This window comes from Colobus angolensis, unplaced genomic scaffold (genome assembly GCF_000951035.1).
Source record: "Colobus angolensis palliatus isolate OR3802 unplaced genomic scaffold, Cang.pa_1.0 Scaffold38, whole genome shotgun sequence".
Taxonomy (NCBI): Eukaryota; Metazoa; Chordata; class Mammalia; order Primates; family Cercopithecidae; genus Colobus; species Colobus angolensis.
Genome location: NW_012117154.1, coordinates 1,905,633 through 1,919,731, shown reverse-complemented (window position 1 = coordinate 1,919,731; position 14,099 = coordinate 1,905,633).

The window sequence follows — 14,099 nt, the reverse complement described above, 5'->3', positions numbered from 1 at the left end:
GCTGACGAGTTGATGGGTGCAGCACACCAACATGGCACAAGTATACATATGTAACAAACCTGCACATTATGCACATGTACCCTAGAACTTAAAGTATAATAATAAAAAAAAAAAAGTTGGCAAAAGAGCAGCAAAATGAACAAACAGAAAACAATTAGGATGTGGGATATTATAAACATAAGAACAGAAATTAACAAATTGAAAAACTTAAAATATAGAGAATCAACAAAGATATAAATTTTAAAAAGATTAATAAAATGGACAAATCTTGTCTTTTGTGAGATTACTTTAAAAAAGAAAAGAATAAACATGGGGATAAGTTTATGGTTGCTAAGGACTTTCAAATGATTAGAGGATGTTGTGGACTATTTTATGCCTATTTATCTGAAAAGTAAATGAATAAATTTGTGTAGAAAACAAACCTGGCCAAACTGACACGAGAAGAAATAGAAAACCTGAATGATCTTACAGCCATTGAAGACACTGAATTCATAGTCATAGTTTTTCCCTCAAAGAAAGCTAAAGTCAGATGGCTTCATCCTTTAGGTCAATCAAATATTTAAGGCCCAAAATTTCCCAAAATATCGTGGAGAATATAAAAAAGAAATAACACTCCCCAATAAAATTTCTAAAATTTGTAGGCTAACATAACTTTGATATCAAAAACAACAGTACAAAGAAGGCCAATTGTTCTTATGAATGCAAGATGCGAAAATATTAAACCAAATATTAGTAAGGAGAATTCAGCCATGTATAAAAAGGAATTATATCATGATCAAGGTGGGATGATAAAAATTGTACAAAGTTGGATTAATATTGGAAAATCAATTAATGTATCCCCAACATGAAAACATTATAGGAGAAAATTATGATTATCTGAATACATATAGAAAGTATAATTAAACATCTATATATTACTAACTACCAGCAAACTAAGAAAAGAATATGACTTCTTTAACCTGATAATAGTATCTATAGAAAACATATAACAAATATTTCACATGAAGCTATATAATTGAAAGCATTTTCCTTGCTGTCAAGAACAAGACAAAGATGCTTACTATTCGACATAGATTTGGAGGCTCACCAGAATACTATGGCAAGGAAAAAAGAAATAAAAATGGTAAGTATTGGAATGAAACAAATCTATTAGTATTTGTCCTCTCCCCCCTTCTTGAAGGTGTCATGCTCTCTCATTGTATTAGTCCGTTTTCATGTTGCTGATAAAGACATACCCAAGATTGGGTAATTTACAAAGGAAAAGAGGTTTAATGAATTCACAGTTCCAAGTGGCTAGGAAGGCTTCACAGTTATGACAGAAGGTGAAAGGCACGTCTTAACATGGCAGCTGGCAAAGACAGAACGAGTGCCAAGCAAAAGGGGTTTCCCCTTATAAAACCCACAGATCTCATGAGACTTATTCACCACCGTGAGACCTGCCCCCATGATTTAAGTATGTCTCACCGGCTCCCTCCCAAAACATGTGGGAATTATGGGAGCTACAATTCAAGATGAGATGTGGGTGAGGACACAGCCAAACCATATCACTCACCTTCCTTGTATCTGCACACAGGTTCTCTTTCCCCAACATGTGCCTGCCTACGCCACTACCAGCTCAGTTCTCACTCGCCCTTCAAGATCTCCATCCTGTACATGCTGGAGAGCCTTAAGTCCTAAGAACGCCCCTCTTTCTACACCCTCTCTCTGGTTGATCCCATATAGCCTCATGACTTTTCATACCATTTGCATGTATTGAGTTTGCAAATGTGAGTAGATGACTCCCAAGTTGTACCTATAGTTGACATTTTCCAGGAACTCCAGCCTCTACCTAGATGTCTAACGAGTACCTCAAACTTAGCATGTCCCTAAACCAAATCAAACTCCCCCTCATGCCATACATCAAACTCCAATTTAGGTAGCTCTGCTATTCAGAAAACATTATAAAGTCAACTCACTTCACACCCATTCCATCAGTGCCTCTGCAGTCTGGTACCCTAAGGGCCCCTGTGTCGGTCAGCACTCTCCACATCTCAGATGCTTAGGATGACCGCCATCTCATTCTCACTCCCACATCTGTCATGGCTGTGTGCCATGGTGTCAGCCCTGCTCTGTAGGCTTTCTCATTCTAGGGCCTGGGCTGGAGGAGACCCCCTGTTGGAAATGCCTGTTCTCAGAGCAGAGGGAAAAAAGCAAAAGCCAACCAGTCAATGGCCCTCAAAACTTCTGCTCAGATGTGGCCTTTGCTCATATCCCTTGAGGCAAAGCACGTCATGTGGCCAAATTGCAGTCGATAGGGTTGGAGGGGTACACTCTCTCCCTGGGGGAGGCAGGCAAGGCCCATGGTTAACGCAGAGGATGCAGAATCCTGTGACAGTCGAGGAGCAACTCAATCTCCCATCGCTCCTAACTCATCCCCCTACTTTTCCTCTCTCCTCCCTCGCCAATTCCACTCTCTACACATCAACTAGAATAATTAAATAAATGATTTAAAACTTTCATCTTCCCTCAGACCCTCCAATGGTTTCAAGTCCACTTGGGTGGATAAGAGAAAACGCTGGAATCCTCCTAGTGGCCAACAACGCCCTGCAGAACCTAACCACACACCAGCCTCTGACGGCTTCTGAGACTCTGTGGCCTCCATGCCCTACCTGACCCGCTCCACTCCCAGTACACTGACTGCCCTGCAGACTCGCAAAATCCACTCCTGTCCCAGTGCCTTTTCACTTGCTGCTGTCCCTGCCTGGATATTCCACGGCTCACTCCCTCACCCATCACCACCTCAGGCCCACCCTGCTGAGAACTGCAACCCCACCTGGCCCCCAATTTATCTCCTGCTTCCTTGTTTCCTCCATGGCACCCATCCCACCACCACCTTCTCGTGCTTGCAGGTTCACTGCCTCACTGGAAGGAGAGTTCGTCAACAGGTCTGGTGGGGCAGCACTCAGTCCACCTGCACCCTCAGAGCCCAGAGCTTGCTGCATATCCCTCCCTCCAGTCTTCACTCTCCCATCCCCATGTGATTTGGGTTTCTCCAGGTGTTTGGAAGCCCCTTCATGCTGATTTCCAGTGCACACTTATCTTCTCACATCATGGCCCCCATCCGTCACCTGTGGCTGTTGGCAGTGGCAGAAGGAAGTTGTGGATGGCACTGGAGACCTCAGGGTAGCAAAAAGTGAGTTGTGGCTCAGCTCCCAAAGGTTCTACAGGCCAGAGGCCTCTGCCAATGCCCTCCCTACAGGAAGAGTAAACAGGGCAGCCTCACGGGTATGCAAGAAGCAAGGGCTTGGCTCTGCAACTCCAGTACCGGGACCATCCCCTCAAAACAGAGCACAGAGAAACTCCCTTGGGAGGACGTGGGCTGCACAGATGCTGGCTGGACCCAGGCTCTGCTCAGGCCACAGCAATTTCTGTCTGCCTGCCTGGCACCAGGTGTGATCCACTTCTGAGAGGGCCATGGGGAAGACAGTGGAGATGTGCCTCAGCCCTTGCTTTGTTCTCTTTCTTAACCTTTTTTACATTCAATTTTTGAATGAGTGACATGTTCACATAATTCAAAAATTTGAAAATATAATGTACAATGAAAAGCTTTATCCCACCTTGTCTCTCACCTTCCCAGACCCCACATAATGACTACTAGACCATTCTTTGTGCATCTTTTTAGAGTTTTTTAAAATGTATATCTGAGAAAACATGAATATAAGCTGTCTTTATTCACATTTTATGTAAAATATAGAACGTGCACACTACTATATGTCTTGCTTTTTCCACTTAATACTGTACGTTGGAGACTTTCCACATCCGTGCATAGAAAGCTTCATGATTCCATTTTCAGAGCTGCATAGTATTCCATTGCTTGAATGAACTACATTTTATTTACTTTTCCCCCCATTGATGGACTTTCTGGTTGTCTCCAATCTTTTTATTATACAAATGATACTGCAACAAGGAACCATGGGCGTATGTAAGAGAATTAGCAGAAGCCATAAGTGGTCCATTGATTCATATTTAAAGGGAACAGTTAAAAATATACTTACAAGTGATTTCCACCCTAAATGCATGTGAAACCTCCTCAGAGCTTCTAAAATCTACAGTTGCTCAGACATGCCTGAGGTAGGGACCAGGGATTGGTCCTTTTCAAAAGCTCTTCAGTCTCTTTGTAAGTCTCCAAGGACTTGCTTTATGAATCACAATGAGATACCATCTCACACCAGTTAGAATGGCCATCATTAAAAAATCAGGAAACAACAGGTGTTGGAGAGGATGTGGAGAAATAGGAACACTTTTACACTGTTGGTGGGATTGTAAACTAGTTCAACCATTATGGAAAACAGTATGGCGATTCCTCAAGGATCTAGAACTAGATATACCGTATGACCCAGCCATCCCACTACTGGGTATATACCCAAAGGATTATAAATTATTCTACTACAAAGACACATGCACACGTATGTTTATTGCGGCATTATTCACAATAGCAAAGACTTGGAATCAACACAAATGTCCATCTGTGACAGACTGGATTAAGAAAATGTGGCACATATACACCATGGAATACTATGCAGCCATAAAAAAGGATGAGTTTGCGTCCTTTGTAGGGACATGGATGCAGCTGGAAACCATCATTCTTAGCAAACTATCACAAGAAGAGAAAACCAAACACCGCATGTTCTCACTCATAGGTGGGAACTGAACAATGAGATCACTTGGACTCGGGAAGGGGAACATCACACACTGGGGCCTATCATGGGGAGGGGGGAAGGGGAAGGGATTGCATTGGGGAGTTATACCTGATATAAATGATGAATTGATGGGTGCTGACGAGTTGATGGGTGTAGCACACCAACATGGCACAAGTATACATATGTAACAAACCTGCACGTTATGCACATGTACCCTAGAACTTAAAGTACAATAATAAAAAATAAAAATAAAAATAAAAATAAAAAGCTCTTCAGGGCATCTAATGCATGGGCGGGGCCGGGCACGGAGAGCGTGAGGAGGAACTGAGTTTTAGGAGGAGAGGTGAGGCTGGAGAGAGAGGAAGGGGTTGGGTCTGCCTCTGCTGTAAGGCACTTTTAAAAGATAAGTGGGCAAAGAGTTTCTTTCTTAGTAAATTTAGCTGTGATGTGGTGGGGCTCTTTCTCCCCATCTCCCTTCAAGTGGCGATTAATCAAGGCCTGTATGACTTAGTGTAAGCGGTGTGGACCCACTCTGAGGTCTTTTGGGTGTGTAACTCTGTGGGACAGGCCTAAAGGGCACCCACATTTATTTTCTCAGGTCAAAACATGTTGTTGACTCATGGGGTCTCCACTACAAGTGTGTGAGGCCTGTGCTGTTAGAAGCTTTATTTTGTAGATGGAGATGCCAGGGTGCAGAGAGGTTAAGTAGCCTGCCTAGGGTCACACAGCTCAGCAGTGCAAGATTGACACGCAGGCCTAAAAGGTTTCCTGCCAGCCGACGTCCTTCCCTGTGACTATCAGGACTTGCAGACGTTGGGCACTTTGTAAGTATTGTTTGTCTGTTGCCTTCATCTTTCTAAATCCTTTTCTATCCCTGGCCCCCTGGAACTTCCTTCACATCAGCCTTCCCGAGGGTAAACCATGTCTAGGGTGAAATGTTTTCATGGCGTCCTTTTCTTTCTCTGGGAAAGGTGCAGTGAGTACTTCAGGATGCACCGTCAACATCCCCCTGCCACTGCCGCCATTCCACCAATCCCTACCAGGAAGGCCTTCAGAGGCCTGGTGGGCCGCAGCCCCAGCTAGGAAAACAGGAGGGTGCGACCTGACTCAGTGCCTCCCAGATAAGGGCCTGGCAGGCAGGGACTGGGCAAGTAACCATCCTACCTCACATAGAGGCATCCTGGGAGCTTCCATTGTTCACTCTCCCGGGAACGCCCAGGGCTGCAGCCTTATCTGCTGATGGCACAAGAGGCATCTTTTCTCATTAAATCGTGAACAGGATCTTGATAAGGCAGCCTTGGCCATCGGGGATCATCAGATTTAACGTTCCTCTCCCACTCTGGAATAGAACAAGATTTGTAGAGGCTGTGTGCTGTGAGCAGGCAGGAGACTGCTCCCCAGTCCACCCAGGAGCCTGGAGAGAGGTCTCAAGACTGAGCCTGTGGGTGCACCCTTCCCTTGCTGAATATCACTGTGTGTGTGTGTGTTTGTGACCATGTGTCTGCCTGCCTGTGTGTGTGTATCTCTGGTGTGTGTCTCTGTGTGTATATGTTTCTGTGTGCATCTCTGTGTGTTTGTGACCATGTGTCTGCCTGCCTGTGTGTGCGTGTGTATCTCTGGTGTGTGTCCCTGTGTGTGTATGTTTCTGTGTGCATCTCTGTGTGTTTGTGACCATGTGTCTGCCTGTCCGTGTGTGCGTGTGTATCTCTGGTGTGTGTTCCTGTGTGTATATGTTTCTGTGTGCATCTCTGTGTGTGTGTTTGTGGCCAGGTGTCTACCTGTCCGTGTGTGTGTGTGTGTGTGTGTGTGTCCCTGTGTGTATATGTTTCTGTGTGCATCTCTGTGTATATGCTATTGTGTGTTTTGTGGGTTGCATTCTCAGAGCTCTAATTCCTTTGAAACAGCCTTTCAATCCCTGTAGGTGGGGAAAAGTTTGGAGTTGTTCACCCCTTTTTACTGCAGAAGGTCCACTAAAGAAGAACCAATGTGACAAGCTTTTCTAAAAGGACAGCCTGAGCCCAAAGATTTCCTGGCTCCAGTGGAACTCCTGGCCAGGGAGGAGATGGGCACGAATCCCACAGCCCACGAGGTGGCGCTAGAGCCTCACGCACCTGCCCCTGCAGAGGGCGCGCGGAGTCCGCACACATGACCTCTCTGGTCTTTTACTGCCAAGCTGCAGGTATCACTCTAGAGTAACTCAGAGGCCAATTGTGGCACCACGCGGAACTCCCCAAAGACCATAGCCTCGTTTTATGGACTCTGAGACTCAGACCCTGCTAGGGTCTGGGCAAAGGGGGCTCATTATTTTTGGTAATTGGAGCCCCTCAGGTAAAAGGGGTTCCGATTACCAAAAATAAGCAGAACCGTGATCACCTTGATGACAATATATTCTAGAGTTTCTTAAAAAGTATTTTTAATATTGTTTTGCTTTCCACAAGTTGGGTGCAGTACAATTGAAGATGGGGATTCTGAGGCCTTTCATCTGTCAGAGTCAGTGTAGGGCTGGCTGTGCAGCTAGAAGTGAGGGACCAGTCACAGAACCCCCTGAAAGCTGTTGGGACTTGGGAAGAAGATTGGGACCAATGAGTTTCGTGCCTCCTGCTGTTGGCTGGAGCCTGTGTCCACAGGTCCAGGCCTAAGAAGAAGAGGACATCAGAATTGACCATCTTCAAGTCTCCTGCTGGCGGTAGCTTCCATGTCTCTCTCAGGGGTCCAGTGTCCCCACAGGCTGGCCTGGCACGGGCGTCATGGCTGTGGGCTGCTGCTGGCACATACTCCTGCCTGCCTGTCTCCTGCTCTTCACCTGTCCCCATGCCCATGAAAGGGTCAGCATCCACAGCTCCAGCCCCCAGGCCCAACCCCTGGGACAGACATGTCTTGGTTTTGGCCTCTGGGGCTGAACAGCCTAGGTGTTGTCACTCAGACTGTTCAAGGACCTCTTGAACAGTCTTGTACTGGACCGTTTCAGGGTCTAGTACAACAGACACTTTCACCTTCTAAGCCTCTCATAACCAGCTTCAGCCAAAATGACCCCTCTCCACCCCAGCCTCCTCTTCAGCATTTTCCAACTTGCCTGGCATCTCCAGGACCCAGGAACCTTAGCACATACCTACCTGCCTGCCTACAACGTCCCCAAGATGCGGGACAGTGGCCCCTTGCCACCCCTTAAATTCTCTCTTGCCCCCAAGGCACCTGGGACAAACCTTGTGCTTAGGAAGAATAGAACAAATACTCATAAAACAATTTAATGTCCAAGCTCTTTCTTTCCCTACAGAGTCCTTGCTTCTCTGCCTCTTTCCCTTCTTCTCTCTCTCTTTCTGTCTCTCTCGGTTTCTCTCACCCTCCATCCTTATCTAACAGGAGACTTTATTTAAACCCAGGGGCAAGAACTTGATGAGGCAGCTTTAACCATCAAGGATCATTACTTTTAATATTTCTCTCACACTCCACAGTAGATCTGAGCCAAAAGATGGAGAAAGGACTCCCCTGCTCTGAACTATGGCAAGATTTGGGGAAGCCAGTATGCAGAGGACAGGCTTCCACCACGAACCTGGACAGAGCCTAGAAAGAGATCTTGGGACTAAATGTGTGGGTACACACTTCTCTTTTTAAATGCTTCTGGATGACTGTGTGTGTGTGTGTGTGTGTATGTGTGTTTTGTTTGCTGCAATATCATATTGCAGTTCATATTGATGGGAGAAGTTTGCACTTGGTCCCCCTCTTAACTGGAGAATAACCCCCAAAGAAGAGCCACTGTGAGAAACTTTGGAGTAGCAGATCTACAGATGGCCCCTGGGGTGTGGGGTCATCACAGTCACTGAAACAGGAGCCTCCTGCAGACTGCACCGGCTGTGCCCTCCAGGGCCCAGGCTTGGTCCCTCTCCCCACGGTGCGTGGGAATCTCTCCACACAGGGGCTGTGCTGCTCTACTGAGTCAGCATAGAGGTGTTTGATGGCACGAGGAGAGCAGGGCCGGCCAACATCACTGGATGAAGGCTTCAGTCATATTTCCACAAAAAACAGACGTGTTCTCCTTCGTTGATCCTCAGTAAGGGCACACCGATATGATTGCTGTTATTAATATATGCTCTTTAGTTTGTCACAAAAGATGGTGCATCCCAGCGCTATTACCATCTGTGAAGGCTTACTTTGCTTTCTATCTCTTAATCAGATGTCCTGAAGTTCAAAGAAGCAGTTTGTTACACATGTTTGGTCGTTGATGCAACCACCAAAGACATCATTGCTTTCTAATGAAGGAAAACATCATTCCTTTCTAGTGAAAAATCATTACATTTGGAGTCAGAGTCCCCACCACTCTCACCAAGAACCTGTTTCCATGTGTTTGTGTCTGAGACACTCGATTATTTCATCTCCTTCTCAGATAGAGTTCAGAAAAGCACCTCAGATTTAATAAGGAAAATGTAGGCACATTAACTCCTAATGGAGTAAAGAGAAGATAAGAGACCATTGTGCTCCTCAGGTGCCCAGAAACTCCTGTTGTTTTAGTGTAATATTGTCAGCCTCCCATTTGTTCACTCCAAGATCATGTATTAAAGAAGATGGAGAAGGAAAGCAATGTGAGCTGAGCACTTTCGTGGGGCCGGGTGCTCGCTGCACGCAGGCTGGAGTCTGAGATGGATGGAGCTAGTCCCAGCCCCCTAAAGCTCAAAACTGAGTGCAGCAGCTCTAAAAATGAAGCCTCCAGACCACCTGCTTCTGAATCACGGGGTTTGTGTGTTAACAATGTGCATTTCTGAGTGTGGCCCAGATCTACGCTGTCTTTACTGTCCATGCTACAGAAACACCGCCTGGTGGATAACTAGACAAGTCAAGTGAAATCCTAGCCTAACGTTGTATGTGTTGTGTAAGGGAACAGCCACTGAAAACCAAGATGATGGCAAGCACTTAGCTCATGATCCATCACAGGCCTGCACCGAGTGCTGCAGGTATAAACTCCCGTAATGCTGCAACAACCTTTCTAGGTGGTGTCTGCTGTCAGCCTCATTTTGTGGGTGGGGAAACTGAGGCACAGAGAGGTCAAGTAACTTTCCAAGGTAACACAGCTGGAAGGCTGAGTGGAGGTGGGATGCTAACCCCAGTAGTCTAGCTTCAGAGTCCAGGATCTTGAGTGCTAGGCTACCCCGCCTCTGCTAGGGTGTTAGAATGAAGGCCCTCTGTGTTAGAAGGATAACTAACCACTTAGAAAATTCAGTCTTTGAAGGTTTGGGCTGAGTTGTAGATTTACAAACTGGGACTGAAATTTGGAAATACTGGACCCAATGAAATTAGAGAAAAAGAATGGTTTGATTGGAAGAGAGATGAACAAAGGTATGCAGGACCTTTATAAAGAAATAATTAACACTGTTTCCCTGGGAAGAAGCCCTGGGGTTCCCATCTGAAACTACACTTGAAGGAAGGGGAGGACCAGCTGAACCAACCTGGGGCCCAGTGGAGGCTTCTTCAGCCTGTGGAGCCAATTTCATGCTCCTCCAAGAGATGGCGCTGGCGTTTCTGAAACCGGAATGGGTGCCTCTCCTTCCAAAGCTGTCCAGAAGTCTCTGGGCTCCTATTTTGTTTGTATGATTGCTTCAAACCTGGAAAACCTTTACCTCTGTTCCTCCACAGCAGGGAAAACACATTCCTCTGCTGGTATGAGGTAGATGAGGCAACTGGCCATAATCAAAGTTTTTTAAGCTAAGTGTCTGTAGATCCGTAGGCAGGAACTGAGAAAGAGAACTCATTCCTGTTGAGTATCCACCAGGTGAGCCGTTGCACAAACCCCTAATCTTCTCGACAATGATTCTGTTGAATAGGTTATTATTTTTTTAATCCTGAAATCAAGGCTCTGAGTGGTGAGATTGCTTGCCAAGCGACACGGCCCATGCATGCTAGAGCTGGGATGGAAACCCGGGCAGGTCTGACGCCTCTGCCAACTCCGTTTCCGCCACACCACTCTGCCTCAGAGGATTGTGAAGATGTCCTGCCTATGGGATGAGCCATCAGTCATCAGTGCGCTCTGAATATAACCCGCCCCCACACCAAAAAAGGAAAGCTGTTAAATTCCAGGTGCTAATTTGTTTTCTTAGTATTTGCTTCTCTCCTGAAGGTAGAAGCCGTCCAATTAATCAAGGGCTTCAATTAGTTGCATGCAGGCTAGCTCTAGGGTTTCGTGTGCTTCCTGCTCCAAATTGCTGTGTGACAATCGCCTATAATCCACGCAGCTTAATATCCCTTACAGGAACAGTCAGTGAGGACTTCCTTTTTAGGAAATGAAAAGCAAACAGAAAGGTCTTTTATTTCAAGGTTCCTGAATTTCCCACCCTCTGGTCCTACTTTACATCTTCAAAGCTTAAGTGTGAAACAAAGGAAAAGAAGAAGAAAAGATGTGTCACAGGAGGACTGGAGTTAAGAGTCCCATAGCTGGTCCCATAGCTGCCAAGAGTGGGGCCAGGACAGAGTCCAGAGGGGTGGCCTGCCCCCACTGCACAGCTACCTCCTTCTCCTCTTGGCCTGGGCAATGCCCCACTCAGCAACCTACTGCTTCCCTCTCAGACATCTGCTCAAGTCTGTATCTCTTGCCTCCTATCCCAGTATTTCCAACCCACCTGTGTGATGCATTCCTCACCCGACAGCACACTGAACTTTCTGATCAGATCCCTGACTGTCTCTGCCTCCATGCACACGTTTTCTTTGGTTCCCAGCTACTACAGAGAAAATCCCCCACTTGTTGCTTCTGAAGAAACTCGGCGATTTGTCGGTGGCTCATTTGCCACCACTCCGCTCCGCATTTCCCACGCTGCAGCCACGGTGGCCACCCCATTTTCCTCATTTCCAGTTTCCTCAGTTTGCTTATACTTGGAAACTCATCTTTCTAGAGCTCCTTAGCCCTCTGTTTCTCCCTGCCAAAATTTTTCCCATCCTTGTAGGCCCTGCATAAATACTCTTTTTCTCTAGTGACTTCTGCGAAGTAACCACTCCCTCCTCGGACTGCCTGTGACATTACGAATGTCATTGTGTAGCTGGAAAGCTCTTTGCATCATTCAAAAGTGGGGTCTTATTCATTCTGAAATGTCCAGAGCCTAGCCCAGTGCCGGGCACTTTGCAGATGTGTAATACCTGTTGACTGGCTGAGAGAGTCAATGAATTATTGAATGACTGACTCTGTACACACGGCCCATCCTAACCATTTGAGCTCCATGATCTCCAGGAATTCAGGATGTTCTACTGATTGGTGAAGGCAGTTAAGCACAATTTTTGTGTCTTTAACGCAAAAGGTAAAAACAAATACGGTTTGCCCTCTGTTTATCTTTCCCTGAATAGATAGATGGTAGCAGACACGTGACATCATAAAGGGTAACCACAAAGATACACCAGAGAAAAACAAATTCTGCTGCTCGAACAACTAAAATTGTCTGTGTCTTAGCATTTGTGAATACTATTTATTGGGTTTATTCAAAGATAATGGCAACTGTTCATGCTCTTATACAATGAACTGTAATTCTCTAAAACCATTTTCAAAGTCAAGTCAAGTAGTTTAGATTTTGGTTGACTGACCTTATTAAAAGAGCATGAAAATAAATCTTTTGAGATTCACCAGGATAGACGTCAGAGAGACCTGAGATGCGTTAGTCTCTAGGGAGTGTGGGCAACAAACTAGATGATGTAGGTTCTCTTATTTCATCTTGGAGTCTAGCCAGGCTCCAGAAATAAGATTGTCCCCACCTTCCACTTAAGTAACTAAACACATGCTCCGGCCATAGAATTACCCTGATCACTGACGCGGTGATGTTTTCTTGGCTCCAGCCTTTTAGATCAGTTGTCCACTCTGCCCGCGTTCCCCAGATAATTTGCAAACACTGTTCCACTTTGTTTCCTGTAACTATAGCCAGAGACATGTGGAACAGTGAAGAGAGTCATTATTTCCATCACTGTTCATAAGCAATTTTCTTACTTAAACCACATCGCTCCAACCCTCCCCTCAGAAAACAACCCAAACCGAGAATATGTTTTCTTAAAAAACCTCAGTCAAATATCTCGGCTGGTTTTCCATTTTCTTTTAGCAGATTCCAGGAAACAGGGGTGTAGGGGTACCTTAGGCAGCCCCAGCTTCTGCGATTCCAGACAGGACCCTCCCATCCCCATCCTGAGAAAGGTTAGCTAGGGGTCAGGTGTGTATGTTTTGTTGTGTTTTCTCTTTCTCCTAGTACATGCAAAGGGTAAGTTCAGTTTCTTCACTTTTTTCTCTCAAGAAATGATTACTTAAAAAAAGAAAAAAAACTGATCACACGGGAGGTTTTCCTTTCTCTTAGGTACAGATGATGACAACTGCTGGGGTACTTAGCTACCTGTTTCTATGCAGTGCTGGAACCCCAGTGAATCTTAGCAAAGACCCTGCTCTCTTTCCTGTGGGCAGCTGCTGCCAGGGACTAGAGAGAAATGAGGCGAGACCTGCCTGTTTCATAGAGTCTCCATTCCCCAGGAAATCCTCCCCCACATCAAGGTGCCCTTGTCTCCTTTTTACCTCCCTCGGCCAAAAATCCTGCGCAGGTCCGAGGCCTATTTTTGAGCCACCAAGTGGCTCGGGAGACCCGTTCAGGATGGAGATGTCCGTCGCCTGAAGGTAATCTCCACCTTGGCTCCAAGAGCCTCCAGTCTGTCTCTGGTGATTTCAAAGGACGTTTTGAAGCCAGGCAGAGATCTCCATTGTGTAAATAAAGAGGAGACAAATGGGAAACCCCCAGTTCAAATTTCTAAAGAGCACCCCTTTAGGGTGCCTCCTAGCCAATTTAAAAACCTTACAGCGGTTAATTTTCCTTTCCACTGTGGCATGGCCTCAATATAAACTAGACAATCAGTCTCAGTGGCCACCAAAGGGCACTTTAGATTGCAATGTTCTGATTGACCTCAGCAATTTCTGCCAGCGGCTAGGCAAGTGGTCTGAAATTAATTACATACAAGGCTTTTGGGCCTTACGCTCTGGTCCCGACTTGTGTAGCCAGTGTTCTTTGGTTCAGGTTATGCTGGCCAAGGACTCCGGCTCACAGGAACCCGAAAAAGAGGAGTCTTCATTCCTTTCTGTTCAGTCGGAGGACTTAGGGTTTCCTTCTGTTTCTGTACCCTCACCCCCACCCTACATTCTTCCTTTTCCCCCCATCCAGACTCCTCCTTCCTCCTTTTTATCTATTAGTAATCCACTTGGTTCTGTGCCTCCTCTGGGGCCCCCAACTGGCTGTCTTGAGTCCCCTGTCTTTGCTCACACCCGCTCTAAGTGCCTTAATGATGCCCCCACTCTTGCCCCACACCCTCCTATAGTGTTAGCACCTTTGCGAGAGGTAGCTGGGGCAGAGGGGCTAGTCAGAGTACATGTCCCTTTTTCACTGGCTGATCTTTCCAAAATTGAGAAGCGTTTAGGTGATTTCT